General features: G+C 36.3%; 1 pseudogene; it reads right to left on the bottom strand.

Moving 5' to 3' along the window:
• Positions 1-4,794: 4,794 nt before the first annotated feature.
• On the bottom strand, positions 4,795-5,031 carry LOC116627714 (annotated as a pseudogene).
• Positions 5,032-14,614: the final 9,583 nt, after the last annotated feature.

Raw genomic sequence — 14,614 nt, 5'->3', positions numbered from 1 at the left:
AATCACCATTATAATTCATTCAAGCCTCTGATTTTTAGTGAGACTTTTTGGGTAGAACTCAGAAAATGTGGTTATTATGTGCTGTGGTGTACATTAGAATGTTCTTTGACATTTTATTTCCACATGAGGAGTACTTCTGCCTTTTCCTTATCTTTGAACTTGTAACTTGCTCTGGCCACGGGCATATTAGCAGATGTGATGCAAGCAGAGGATTGACATGTACATATGCACTGGGCTCTCTCTCTTGTACTCTGCCTTTACCACGAAGACATGCTGAGTAGCTTGATGGTCCCGGAAAAATAAAAGGCACTTACAGTAGACCTCAACTGAACCCATGGCCTGGAACTAATCCTAACCAAGGCCAGCAGAGGTCAGCAGAGCTGGGCCAGTAGATGAGCAGTTTGAAGCAGACAACCCAGTTGAATGAATAATTGGAAACTGAGTAAGAGTAAATACTTATCCTTTTAAGACTCAGTTTGGGGGTGGTTTATTATAGGTCAGTAGTTGACAAACACAAAGGAATCTGTGCCTTATAGTGATTCTAATACCAGATTCATTCTTTCTAGATCTAGTATTTAAAAATATTTATTTACAACATTTTAATATGTGTTCGGTTTTAAGGAAACACATAAAGAGTAGTATGGCTGTACGTTTTATCATCATTTAACTTTGATTTAAGAACCAGGTGGCAAAGGCAGAAACACAGCAAAGACATCAACTGTATAAATGTAATGAGATGAATAATTCTATTTAGCAAAATTTATCTATGACAATTTCTTAAGTGATCATAAAAGTTATACGCAAGTTTTTCTCCTCAGAAGTCTCTGTAAGCTCCCCTGTGAGGTTAGTCTGATTACATAAACATGTAAGACAGTGATAGAATGATTTCTTGATTAAAAAAAAAAAAAGTGGGTTCCTGGGTGGCTCAGTCTGTTAAGCATCTGACTCTTGATTTCAGCTCAGGTCATGATCTCAGTGTCATGAGATAGAGTCCTGCATCGGGCTCCACTCTCAGTGTGGAATCTGCTTGAGATTCTCTCTGTCCCTCTCCCTCTACCCCTCCCCCTGCTCGCTTGCTCTCTCTCTCTCTCTCAAATAAACAATAAATAGATCAATCAATAAATAAAATTTTTAAAAAGTATGTTTCTGTATATATGAGTATTTATTTAGAATTACATTTGTTCTTCATGTTGAGTTGACTCCAAGAATCACAAATAGGCAACATTCATATAGAAATTCAAGGCCATTGAGAGAGAAATATACCTTAGAAGTAAAACTGTTAACATGCAATTGTTAACTCCTTAAAATAAAACACACTTATTCATTTTCTTTTTTCTTTTTTTTTTTTTTTTTTAAGATTTTATTTATTTATTTGACAGAGAGAGACACAGTGAGGGAGGGAACACAAGCAGGGGGAGTGAGAGAGGAAGAAGCAGGCTTCCCGTTGATCAGGTAGCCCGATGTGGGGCTCAATCCCAGGACTCTGGGATCATGACCTGAGCCGAAGGCAGACGCTTAACAACTGAGCCACCCAGGTGCCCCACTTATTCATTTTATATAACTATAGTGCATACAGCAATGCCATATACAATGTTGGTACATCTTGAATAAACAATAAGTAGTGTTATGTGATTAAACCAATGGTGACACAAATGTTTTGCCAATAAAAAATTAAATGTTCAGGAATTTCCTCATCTGCCCTGAAGGACAATGATAGAACCAATAGCTAATGCATTAGAATTTGCTATATCAATGGCTCACTCAATGGTAAGTATATCCTTCGTTTCTCTTTTTTTTTATTTTAATTCCACTTAGATGATATACAGTGTTATATTAATTTCAGGTGTACAATATAATAATTAAACACTTCCATTTATCACCCTGTGCTCATCACAAGTGTACTCCTTAATCCCCATCACCTATTTAACCCATCTCCCTACTCACCTCCCCTCTGGTAACCATCAATTTGTTCTCTGTAGTTAAGAGCTGTTTCTATTTTTTAAGAGTCTATTTCTTGATTTATCTCTCTCATTTTTTCCCTTTGCTAGTTCGTTTTTTTTTCTTAAATTCCATATATGAGTGAATCATATGATGTTTGTCTTTGACTTATTTCGCTTAGCATTATACCCTCTAGCTCCATCCGTGTTGTTTCATGCCCTCCATTTCTGAATGTTGAAATCACAGACCTAATTTTAAGGTTAAGATGATCTGGACAAACATGCAGAGAGTAAGTCAATCAGAATGAAGGGAAATAGCTTGATCAAATCAGTGAATGTACTGAAGACAATTTTGAGCTAATGCTGTGTTGGGTAAACATTTACAAGACACTATCATCAGACCTTTGTCCCAGAAAAATATCACGTGTGCCATGGGAAACGGTGTGTGCAAAAAGCAAGAAGATAGAAAGCAAGAAGAGCTCAAAATGTTCCTGGTAGGAAATAGCACTCTCTATAATCCCTTATTTTGAAGTATTAGCCAAGAGCCAGGTCAAAGTTTTCCAGAAACCATGTTTCTGGTCAAAACACAATAGTTCAGATCCATTGTACCTTTCTTTTTATTGACTGCACGAAGCTAAATAAAATCTTGTTTTGCTATAGGAAGCAAAAAAAAAAAACTGTAACATATAGATTGGTGCCCCTAGTTGCATTTAATTATGCTCCAACTTTTACCAACTGAGATGAAAGCCAGATTGCTTTGTATTCAGTTTATTTAATGAAACCATGACAAAATTCCTATTAACACATTGACTTCGGTAAAGGATCTACAAAATAATTCAAACTTTGATAGATTTCACAATATTCACACTGACCAGAAAGCCCATAAAATTAAATAATATATAATATATTTAAGCCATAATTTGCATCTTCATGGGTATTCATGACTCCTAAATGGAGATTAAACTGGTGGAAATATTTCCTCAACATAGAACCCAAATCCTCAGCAGTAGTATAAAAAGGAATGAAGAAAAACGTGAAGGAAACAAACATTGTTAAGTAGAGGTCCACAGATCATGCCTTAGTGAGGCCTTATACTTATATTGAAAAGTGTTGGGAGTATAGGTCTGCCAATCTATCTGTGTGTGTGTGTGTGTGTGTGTGTGTGTGTGTGTGTACACATATAGGTACAGCTGATGGAAGGGTCTAGAGCTGTCTTCAGATTCCAAAATAGATCAGAGATCTCTACCCACTTCCTCTCCCACCCCTGCCACAGACACACACACACACACACACACACTCACACATAACTTAGGAACCACTGGTATGTCTATCTCCTATAATTTTGTTTTTATATGTTTCAGTCAAAGTCCAACCAGGAAAACAGAAACCAGTCTGTTGTGTCAAACTAAGGGAATTAACACAGTAAATTTTTCACATAGCTCATGAGAGAGCTGAAAAGCCAGTAAGGGACAATGAGGTGATTTGCTGATTACACATCTGCACACTCTAACCATGAGGCAGGAGAGACAAAGGGAGGAAACCATGTTACCAGAGCCCAGGAGATAGGGGCATCCACCCAATGCTGGAAGCCCACAGGTCTATCCAGGGGCAGCTACAACCACAGAGTAGGTAAAGCTGGAGACAGTGCCTGTAAACCTGAAGATAGGGACTCTTATTGGCTGAAGAATAAGTTCCCCTATGATACCACACAGAGCAAGACAATGGAAAGGGGTAGCTCTGATCATAAACAAACCAGGGAAGCAGAGAGTTTAGAATTAATTAAAAACATGGAAATTATTTTCACACTAGATCCTCTTACTCTTTTCCCTATTTCTCATCATGATATCACAATCATTTCTAGCAATTATGCAGGCTGAAAAACTTTGAGTCCTTCTTTATTTTTCCCCTTCCCCTTGTTTCCAAAATCATAATCATATTTATTATATCTCAGTTTTTACCTTTGAAAAAAATAAGAAAAAATATATTATATACTCCAGTTTCTCCTAATATTTGCTCTTTTACGCTGGTTCCTGACACAAAGCTCCTAAGTTTCTTTTCTTTTTTTTTTTTTAAGATTTTATTTATTTATTTGAGAGAGAGAGCAGCAGCAGAGTGAGGGACAGAGAAAGAGGCAGGCTCCCTGCTGAACAGGGAGCCCAACGCAGGGCTCGATCCCAGGACCCTGGGATCATGATCTGAGCTGAAGGCAGATGCTTAACTGACTGAGCCACCCAGGCACCCCAAGCTCCTAAATTTCTTTAGGTGATAAGAGCATCTTTGTTCTAATGAGGAGGCTCTTGATGGGCTCTGGGATGGGAGTTAATCACTAGAAAGACCAAACCATGATTAGAAGCCTAGACTATCAACCCTAGCTCCCATCCTCAAAAGAAGAGAGAGGGATTGGAAAAGGAGTCAATAATTGATCATATCTACTCAGTGAAACTTCCATTAAAATCCATGAATAATGGGGTTTGGAGAGCTTCCAGGTTAGTGAATACTTCAGCATGCCTGGAGAGTGGCACGCTCCAAATCCGTGGGGACAGAAACTCTTGCACTCGGGACCCTTCCAGACCTCACCCTATGTATCTCTTTATCTGGCTATTCGTTTGTATCCTTTAAAATAGCCTATATGATAAATTTTCTTTTTTTATTTCAATATTTTTTATTAAGGGCTATAAAATATCCAGAAAGATAAATAAATGTGATGCAATGATATATGTCCTAATATGAAGAACTTTCTTTCAGTACATTGTTTTTCTTCACAATGGCCTTCAAATCACAGGAGGCAGTGATTCTATGCCATTTCCTCTTCTTTTATTACATGCTGCAGAATTTCTGAATCAGTATCCCACCCTCAGTATTCTCATTTATAAATCAAATTCGTTTTCAATCCATTGTTTAGAGGGAACATATTTTCTTCTGTTCCACAAAGAGGACTTTTGTTTTCACAATGGATCATAATGCAAGAGAGTCAGTTTCCCCAGAGTTGGCTTCTCTTAGTGTTGAAGGAGTAACCTGTCCCAGCTTGGCTCAGCATTTTCACCAGAATTGATTTTGACTTGCTCTTGGCAAAGGTGACCGCGGACAGGAACATGGTGTCTATGATAAATTTTCAAAGGTAAGTAAACTATTTTTCCTGGGTTCAATGAGCTACTCTTGCAAATTTTTGAAGCTGGTGGTGGTGGGGGGGATGTGTGGGAACCCGTGATTTGTAGTCATGTCAAACAGAACTTATGGGTAATGTGAGGACCTACTACTTGTGGTTGACATCTAGAGTGGGAGGTAGTCTTGTGGGATTGAGCTCTTAACCTATGGGGTCTGTGCTAACTCTGATTAGTGCCAGAACTGAATTGAATTGTAGAATGTCTAGCTAGCGATAGAGAACTGATTGGGATGGGGTAAAACCCACATGTCTGATGTCAGAAGAGTTGTGTGATTGCAAAGGAAAGCAGTGAGTGGTGAGTTTCTCTAGACAATATCCCATTCACTCCTAATAATCTCTCACATAATTTTTTCACCAAGATTCAAATTGGCCATTCTCCTTGTTGTGTTTCCCTTGTAACTCATCATACTACAGTCTCCATATCCACCTTCTCAAATCCAAATTCAGATCATATGAGTCTTCCACTCCCAAAATTTTATAAAAGTCTGGATGTAGGAACTAGGCACAATTACTTTATGATCTGATTCCTACCATTTTTCAGTCTTTCGGTTTTATCAAAGTGAACTCCCTCATGGCACAGAGCATTTGAACAAATGAGCTAAGAGACTTCACCAAATTTATATTTTTTAAGATTTATTTATTTATTTGAGAGAGAGAGCACACATGAGTACGGGAGTGGAGGGAGGGGTAGAGGGAGAGGGAGAGAGAGAATTTCAAGCAGACTCTGCACTCAGTGTGGAGCCCAATGGGGGCCTCAATCTCACAACTCTGAGCTCACGACCTAAGCCAGAACCAAGAGTCGGATGCTTAACTGATTACATGACTGAGGAACCCCTTCACAAAATTTAGACTGGCTACCAGGTGTACTAGTCTTTGTCCCTAAAGATGACCCTAGCCCCAATGCTGAGTTTTGCTTAAAAAAACGCAATGCTGCCAAACCACAAAACGCACATTGTCCCAACCCACAATACCAAATCATTTTCACTAATTTCCCACTTGTTGCTCTTCTGCACTTTTCCATTTTTCCTATAGAGTCTTTTGTTTCCTCTATGTTTTCCCTTAGTCACCTTTTCTTAGTTGAGCTATACTCAGGGTGTAGTGGTGTCTTTTTCTCCAACTGTGGTACTCTGAATAAAATCTTCATTCATACCTTTAACAAGTGTCCAGTGCAGTTTTTCTTTGACATCAGGCACGTACCTGGTTGAGTGACACTCCTTGTATTCCGTCTCTGTACACAATATGCCCATTTTGTATTTAGATTCATGATGTGCCAATTGTTTGGGAAAACCTTTCCTCAAACTCCACATGTCCAATTCTTGTTCACCTTTGAAGATCAAATCAAATGCAACTCCTTATAGTTGTATTACTGCTGAGTTAATTCTACTGGCTGTCTGGGCCCATGGAAGCCTGAATGTTCTGTTCTGCTTTTCCTATTGTTGGGAGGATCCCTGTGACTATTTGTGGGCCATATCCACAAAAGAGAATTGTGTCTCTTCTGGGTCAGATCATTTAGTACCAGTTCAATAAGTACCAGGTTCATAGTTTTATTTTTCTTCTGTTGTGATAGGCAAATGGTCTAGGAATAGCTATTCTGTCAGCCTGGGTCTTGGAGTTGAAATAAAAATAGGAGAGCTCCTAACTGTCCTTCGGAGACCATGGGAGCCTTTGTTGTTTTACATAACTGAGATTGTAAGTATTTTGTTACCACAATACAACCCAGAGCAACACAATTATTTATTTTACTGTACCTCTCTTAGGTAATTTAAAATTTCTAAAATAAATTATAATTATTTATGTATTCATAAGGGTTTTTTTTCCCTACTAGATTGGAAAGCTTCAATGATAGAATTCGTTTTTGAGGATAATTTAGAATAAGCACTTGTTAGATATATTTTTCTTATGACTGCAAAAATAAACTAATTAATATACAACTAGAAGAATGCTTTCTTCTATCTGTATTTTCAATCTAGAATTGTACTTTTTAAATGAGTACTTTGGATTAAATAATCCTATATGTTCTCACTGAGGCTACTGTACATTTTGCTTCCTAAGGGATTCTTTGTACTGTAAAGGGCACAGGCAAATCATTATAGATATACCCATAAGTTTTTTGTACAACATTTCCGAGATGTGTTGGCTGGCACAGGATTGGCCTTGATTATACTTGGGATGAAAGCACCAATACAGATTTAGAAAGTGCTGACACAGTATCACTGGCTTATATATCTATAACCAGTCTGTTTCCAATTTTACAAGAAGGTCTATCTGGCAGTGTTAGCATTTTTCAAAAGTTGAAAGCAATAGGAAATAACCTTAGGTTTAATAGGCTTGTTTTGCTAACAATGAGATTTTTTTCTATGAAAATTATTGATTCATTTCAACATTCCACCATAGATAGTATTGTCAAAATTGTTTACTGTTTGAAAATAGAATCATCACTCAACAAATGACATTAAAGTAGAAGGGTTTGCTATGGATAATTCAAGTATCCAGAGAATTATCAAATCAATTCCTCCTTATTTGTGAAAGTATATTTTTTCCCTTTACATTATGTATATATTTTAAGCCAAACACTTTTCAACAAAATGACCTGATTACAATAAGACCTGAATTTATATTAAACACTATCACTTTTTTTTTTTTTTTTTTCCATACCAGGTTTAAAAGTTTTGGCTATTGGAAATAGAAATCCAATTAAGCTAAACTTACATAAGTTGGGGTTTGGAGGAAGTCTTTATTCACGTCTTACCGTGGGGTGATAACAGAACTTATGTGTTCGTCATGGGAAGAAGAGCCTGACGCCAGAAAATGGTAAGTGAATGAGGCTTGTTCTCTGGCTTTCTCTTTGGCACCAAATGTGTTTGTCTTTCACTGTCATTCTTCAGGCCTCCTCTTTTCTCCTGCTCTCTCAGAAGATGGCTTAATCTCCATTGTTGAGAATCTCTTCTGTAAGCCTTTTCTATGTAGCCTCCAGTTAATGTAGTCACAACTTCTTGTCTACTATTTTTGTGTGTGTGGGTGTATCAATTAGTTCTTGTCCTCAAGGCATTTTTCTTATAGTCTTTCCATGTTCATCCAAGAGCCAAAAAGTTCCAGCTAGCAAAAGGGATATGGGGGCATAGACATCTTGATACATCGAAACACTTTTCCAGATGCTGTGTGTAGAGCAAATTGAGCTATTAAGGGATTGAACTGAATCATTTCACTTGTGGGGCGGTGTGCTTCTGTGTTTTAACTTGACTTATAGTTCACATAGTGGAAGGATTCATAATTGACTTTAAAGGAAGAAAATATTTCCTACAAAATGGCTGTTAAAATTAAAAATAAGAGTTAACTAAAATGCTCTGAATATCATCCAAAGAAAATAATGTGGTATGAAAAATCCATTACCATAAGTAAGGTATCATATAGACTATTCAACCCATATATTTATAAACAAATATTTGATCAAAACATTGAATTAATTTACTTTACCACTGGGTAACACTAACAACTGGCACCATTATAAAATTATTTTTTAAATTCTCCTGAAAAACACTCAACAAATGACATTGGTTTTGTGTGTTTCTTTTTATGTTTACAAATATTTTATGTACAAATAAATACCAATCTTCTCCAAATGAATTATTAAAAATATTTGTTTAGCCCTCACAGCAATATTTTATTGAATCTAAATGTGCTAAAATCGGAATTAAATCCATTGATACACTGAGAGCTCATTTTATTTATAAAGAAATATGCAGGGTCGCCTGGGTGGCTCAGTCAGTTAAGCGTCTGCCTTCAGCTCAGGTCATGATCCCAGGGTCCTGGGATCGAGCCCTGCATCAGGCTCCTTGCTCAGTGGGAAGCCTGCTTCTCCCTCTCCTTCTATGGCTTCCCCCTGCTTGTGCTTTCTCACTCTCTCTGTCTAATAAATAAAAATCTTTAATAAAAAAAAGAAATATGCATACATAAAGAAAATAAACAAATATGTTTGTTTATAAATACATATGCTTGTGTCTGTATGTATTTTCTCTGAAGGGGATTTTATTGTTTTCTAGATATTGATCATTTTGGCATGAGTAAGTTCTAAATGAAATGAATATCATGAAATTAATTATCCATAAATGTTTCCTTAGAAGTAGATCAGTCTCCTATGTGATGCCAAAATTAGGATGCAACTCCTCCATTAACTATCATTTATGGCAATGATATTTGGGACTCCAGATAGGTTCATATTTCTGAGAAACTAACACAAGAAACATAGTAATAACAGTGATGCTTCTAATGTCACAAAGGCATTAGAGAGTATCCAAGATACATTTTTGTTTATGCCTTTTACCAGCTGTAATTTATCATGTTTTGCCAGAGCCAAAGTTAGTGGTTCCCTGGCATAAGCACAGAAGGTCTGAAACAAAGCAAATTTTTTTGAGACATCAAAGAAGGAAACTTTACACTATGCAAAGTAGCTCAGGGCGATGTCCTGAACTGTATAATTAGTCAATGAATGTTTATTTTGATAGAATAATGACTATATCAATTTGCTAGAAAACTTGAAAGCAGTGCTCAGTGAGAAAGCTGTTGAATTCTATTGCAACATGTATTCTATTCTCCTTGATAATGATATCTGAATTAAAACCTCATGAGAAAGTCACTTATTTTTTTTAAGTCTAAGCTTCCTTTGAATTGCAAATTATTACTTTTCTCAACATAACTATGATGGCCACTTTCAATTTCTGCTGTGAAACAGCAGTTCCCAATGCCAAATTGACATTTAAAAGCATTGTGGGAACCTACCACAGGTCTTGCGGAAAAATAGTATAGATTTGTTTGGTACGGATTTATAGAGGAATTATAAAGGTCCCCTCAGAACATTCAAAATTCCTGGCAAATCACCCCTGTATTGATGAGTATTGACCCTTTACTCTCTTGAATGGCAGGAATGCTGTTCCAGCCATCTATTTGTTTTTTCTATCCCATAAACTGGAAACTTACAAGCAAATTCACCAGACTCAGAACAACTTGCCCTTCCACTGAAAAAAAATGCCTACACAGTTACTGGAGCTACCTAATGCTACCATTAAATGCAATACCAATATGGCTGAAATCCCTCCCAGGCAATTTCAATTATTTTCTCTCATCTCAATATAAGGATTTTTTTTGTCCCCACCATGTTATTTGACTACTTTCTATAACATAGTTCCATCAAAATCAGAAATTTTAGTATAATTAAACAAGTAAAGTCTTGTGCGCAAATTTCCCCCACAGTTTTGCAGTGGGGAATGATCTGTCCTTTTGAAATCAAGCCGGCTAGTATTTGCTATGTAACATACCACCCTAATCCTAGTGACTTAAAATAACTCCTATTCTGGGGGTTGGCAATTTGAGGGGGAAGATGAGGGAAGAGCTATGTATATCTTCTAATCTTTGTTGGGCTGGGTTAAGCAGGTGCTGGGTGGTCTATCTTGGTGTATGTTGGGATGGCCCATTTCTGCTTCAAGAGGACTCTTACCTCCAACATGTTTGTGCAATTTGTTCCCTTGGCAGCTCCCCAGTTTTCCAAAATACTAAGTGGAAGCAAGCAGATCTTTTCAAGTACCAGATAGGAGCACGCCACTCCCTCCAAATTTCATTGTCCAAAGCAAGTCACAAGGCCAACCCAGCTTCAGGTGGAGGGAAAACAGATTTTGCATGGGAGAAACTTTAAAGTCACATTCTAGGGGCGCCTGGGTGGCTCAGTTGGTTAAGTGACTGCCTTCGGCTCAGGTCATGATCCTGGAGTCCCGGAATCAAGTCCCGCATCGGGCTCCCTGCTCAGCAGGGAGTCTGCTTCTCCCTCTGACCCCCCCCCCTCATGTGCTTTCTCGCTCTCTCAAATAAATAAAGAAATAAAATCTTAAAAAAAAAAAAAAACTATAATAAAGTCACATTCTAAGGAGTGTATATTCAGGGAAGAATAAAGAATGTGGGCCACTATTATAATTTACCACAACTGTCCTTGCTGCAGTGGATACTTTCAGTATGGAAAGTAGCAAATCACTCAGATGCAGTATGGAAAGTCACAAATTACTCAGATACAATATGGGAAGGGCAAAACACTTAAAAAAAAGAGGGGAGGGAGAAAAGCTGCCCAGTTGGTTCAGTTGGTTCAGTATATAACTGGAAGTCCACAGAAATCACCAAAAATTGGTCAACTCACCGTCTCTCAAAGATTTTGTTTTCTTCTTAAACAAATAGAAAATTGGTACTCAATCCAATCTAAGTCTGAGTAATTTTGAGTTATGTGAAAAATGGATACGTTTATACTAACTGTCATAAAAATTAGAAGCCCATGACAAGGATACTTTTAGTGGACATGATGAAACAGAGGAAGTTAAATTTAGAAAATAAATAATTGATGATAAAGAATGCCTGCTATAGAAAAGCCCTGGAAAAGCAGCTGACAATGTGGTGGTGAAAGTTGCTTTTTAAAGTGAGGACCACGTTCTGAGACTCGCGGTCCTATCAGCTACCTGTTGGTGTGTGCTCTGTCATTCACCTATCAAGCCTCATTTAGATAGATAAAAGCCCATAAATTCCCATTTTACTCCCGGGAATAATCATGACAATGTAAAAATATGTGGTTGGTGATTAAACAGTCATGGAAAGTTACTAATTTGAAACTCAAATTTGATTTTTGCAGGGGAGGAATTTTTTGATCTTCATGATATTTTCTTTAAAAAGCAAATTTTTAAAAATGTGGGAAATACGAACAAAATCTATAAAAATTTCTGAAGTTAGAGGCATTACTCTTCTATGACGTTTTCCAAATACAAATTGTTCATAGATCAAACAAAAGATTGAAGAATACAAAAAAAAAAAGAAAGAATAGAAAAGGAAAATTGGAGAACACTTAGATGTTTACAAACTCTCTCTCTCTTTTTACTGAGAAGGAAATAATGATTCAGAAAAGAAGGTGATTTAGTCAAATACACACATCTAGTCTGTTGACAAAGAGAGATAAGTGCCTCGGTTTCCTGATCTCCAGCACAGAGCCCTTTGTGCTATTCCATTCGGCGAGATATTGTTTAATATATATACAATTGAATGATCTGCCTCAAATATTTCTTGTGTGTGTGTGCTTGCCTGTGTGTACCTGTGTTTGCCTGTTTGTGTGGTGTGAGTCTTAGAAAATAACAGAAATTAGATTTTTGTGTATAACATTTGACTAAATACTGCTCCAACATTCTAAGTTCCCCACCTTAAGAAAATAAGAAACTTTGGGAACATCAACAAAAATAAGCTGAAAACATCTAATGAAGAAATAAAGGACTATGGTATGAACAGCTCCCAGGACACACAGCAGAATGTGTGAAAATGTCTATGTTACTCTATAGTGCAGAGTAAAACCAAGATAAGTCATTGTTTACTTTAAATTCTTACCACCTCAAGGCAAGAGGGACATTTGGGCACCAGGTAATCTTCTGTTGATGATTCATCTCCAATATATATACATCATTTTTATGACAAAAATGTCACAATGGTACCATCTTCCATGTAATTCTGCTTCTTGTTTACGCAGATTAATAATTTGCAGGTTACAAGTTTCCTGAGCTACATGCATTTCCCATTATTTTCTAATACATTGATGAAAATAAATGCCCTGTGGTTCCAGCATCAGTGGCTTTTTACCAAACAAGAATTTCCACTGAGAAAAGTTGCAGTTATTACCTTAAAAGAGATGTGTTATTTTATTTTTCCAACAACGGAAGGCCTCTATAAGTCCAAAGTCCCATACAATTATATACTACAGAGCAGAATAATAGAACACTGCACTAGGATAAATTTTGTGCCCACTTAATTGAAACACTTGCCAAGGAGCTGGGTGAGAGCAATGTATTTCAATCATTCTAAACAATGGATAAATGAGACACATTCCTTCTAAATGACACATTTTAGCTGTCTGGAAGCCTATTCACAGTTGTGCGTGGTAACATAAGGTTGCCACTCTGTTCCTTACAATTGGTCCATTTCAAGCTGTGCTTTGAAGCTGTTTATTCCAAAGAGCCTTCTTAATATTAACAGAAAAAAATGTTTTTAGATGTTGCACTAAATGTTTTTAGATGTGGACCAGTATTTTTCCACTCCCTCTGGAATATATGTATGTATATTTGTATCTTCTTCTTTTGGTCTCTCTCTGTTTCTCTGTTTCTGTCTCTTGTGTATTTGTCTCTCTGTCTCTGTCTGTCTGTCTGTGTCTCTCTCTATATATATTATATGCATATACATATATATATATATATAATTTAAAATCTAAATGTGTTTTATCAATTTTTATATTAAAACAAGTTGTTCTAAATTAAATATTTTTATTGTAATCTTCAGCTCATTATTTCTTTATTTTATTAAACTGGAATATAATGATAGGGCTATGCTAATAATTCAAGGAGCAAATAATATAAACTTTTTTCGATAGAAATATTTAAATACTTAAATAAGTATCTTTTTTATATTTCTGAGAAAAAATGTCAATAAAAGTAAAGATAATTCATTCCTAAAAAAAGCCAAAATGAAAAAAAAAGGAATATAGAAGCAGAGAGTTCTTGTTTTCATGAGTTATAGGCAGAGTGGTTATATAATTTATCATTCAAACCATGACATTTTTGAGAATGAAAGAGGGTGTATTAATAACTAAGCTGGAACCACAGATGGACCCAGGAACTCTCCCAGGTAAACGAGGCCATATGGTTACTCTGGCCACCCTACTTACAGGTAGGTGATCAATCCTGAAGTAGTTTTTTAAAATGATATGATATTGTTCAACCTTTCTTATATTTTTATCTATAATTTCACAATTGTTTTAAAACAAAGGATTGAGACAAATATATAATCTAACAAATGGCAAATTTTACCACAATAAAGCAATATACAACATAATTCCTCTATTTCTATTCCTTTCAAACTGAAAACTCTCAAGAAAGCTCTGGATCTTGAAACTCCTTATAGATTAAAATAGACCAGGTTTATATCTCTAAGTTTTTAATAGAATCACATCTAAAAAATTACTATGCTAATAATAGTAATTCTACAAAGAATTAGAAATGTCTCACAAGCATTTATTTTTTTTTCTCTTGGCTGATTTCAGTTTCAAAAAAAATCCCTATCTTCTCTTTAAATTTGACAAAGTGCAAGTAAAGAGCTCACCTGAATATGGAGGTAGAAAACTGTACGTATTGATGTCTTCAGAAGCCTATTCTCTAAACCTACTCTTATCCTTAAATCTGTTAGAGAAGGGTCCTTTTTAGTTACTTGACATACTTTATAATAGCACATTTTTTGGTTTGATTTTAGAAATCACATCATATGGGGAATTTGATTACCCTTTTTTAAATTAGTGCCTATAATAACTCTACTTGTGTTCTGTTCCTGTGATATGTTTGTATGGCCGGATCTTAGGGAGAGAGTGTGGTGGAGGGAGGCTGGCTCCTCTAGGATGAGTATTGAGCATGAGCAACCAAATACAAGCAAGTGAAGCAATTAAATGGCAATGCGTTGG

The sequence above is a fragment of the Phoca vitulina genome, unplaced genomic scaffold, assembly GCF_004348235.1.
Source record: "Phoca vitulina isolate PV1807 unplaced genomic scaffold, GSC_HSeal_1.0 scaffold3, whole genome shotgun sequence".
NCBI lineage: Eukaryota > Metazoa > Chordata > Mammalia > Carnivora > Phocidae > Phoca > Phoca vitulina.
The sequence above is the reverse complement of the archived record's forward strand: the minus strand, read 5'-3'. Positions and strand labels throughout refer to the sequence as shown.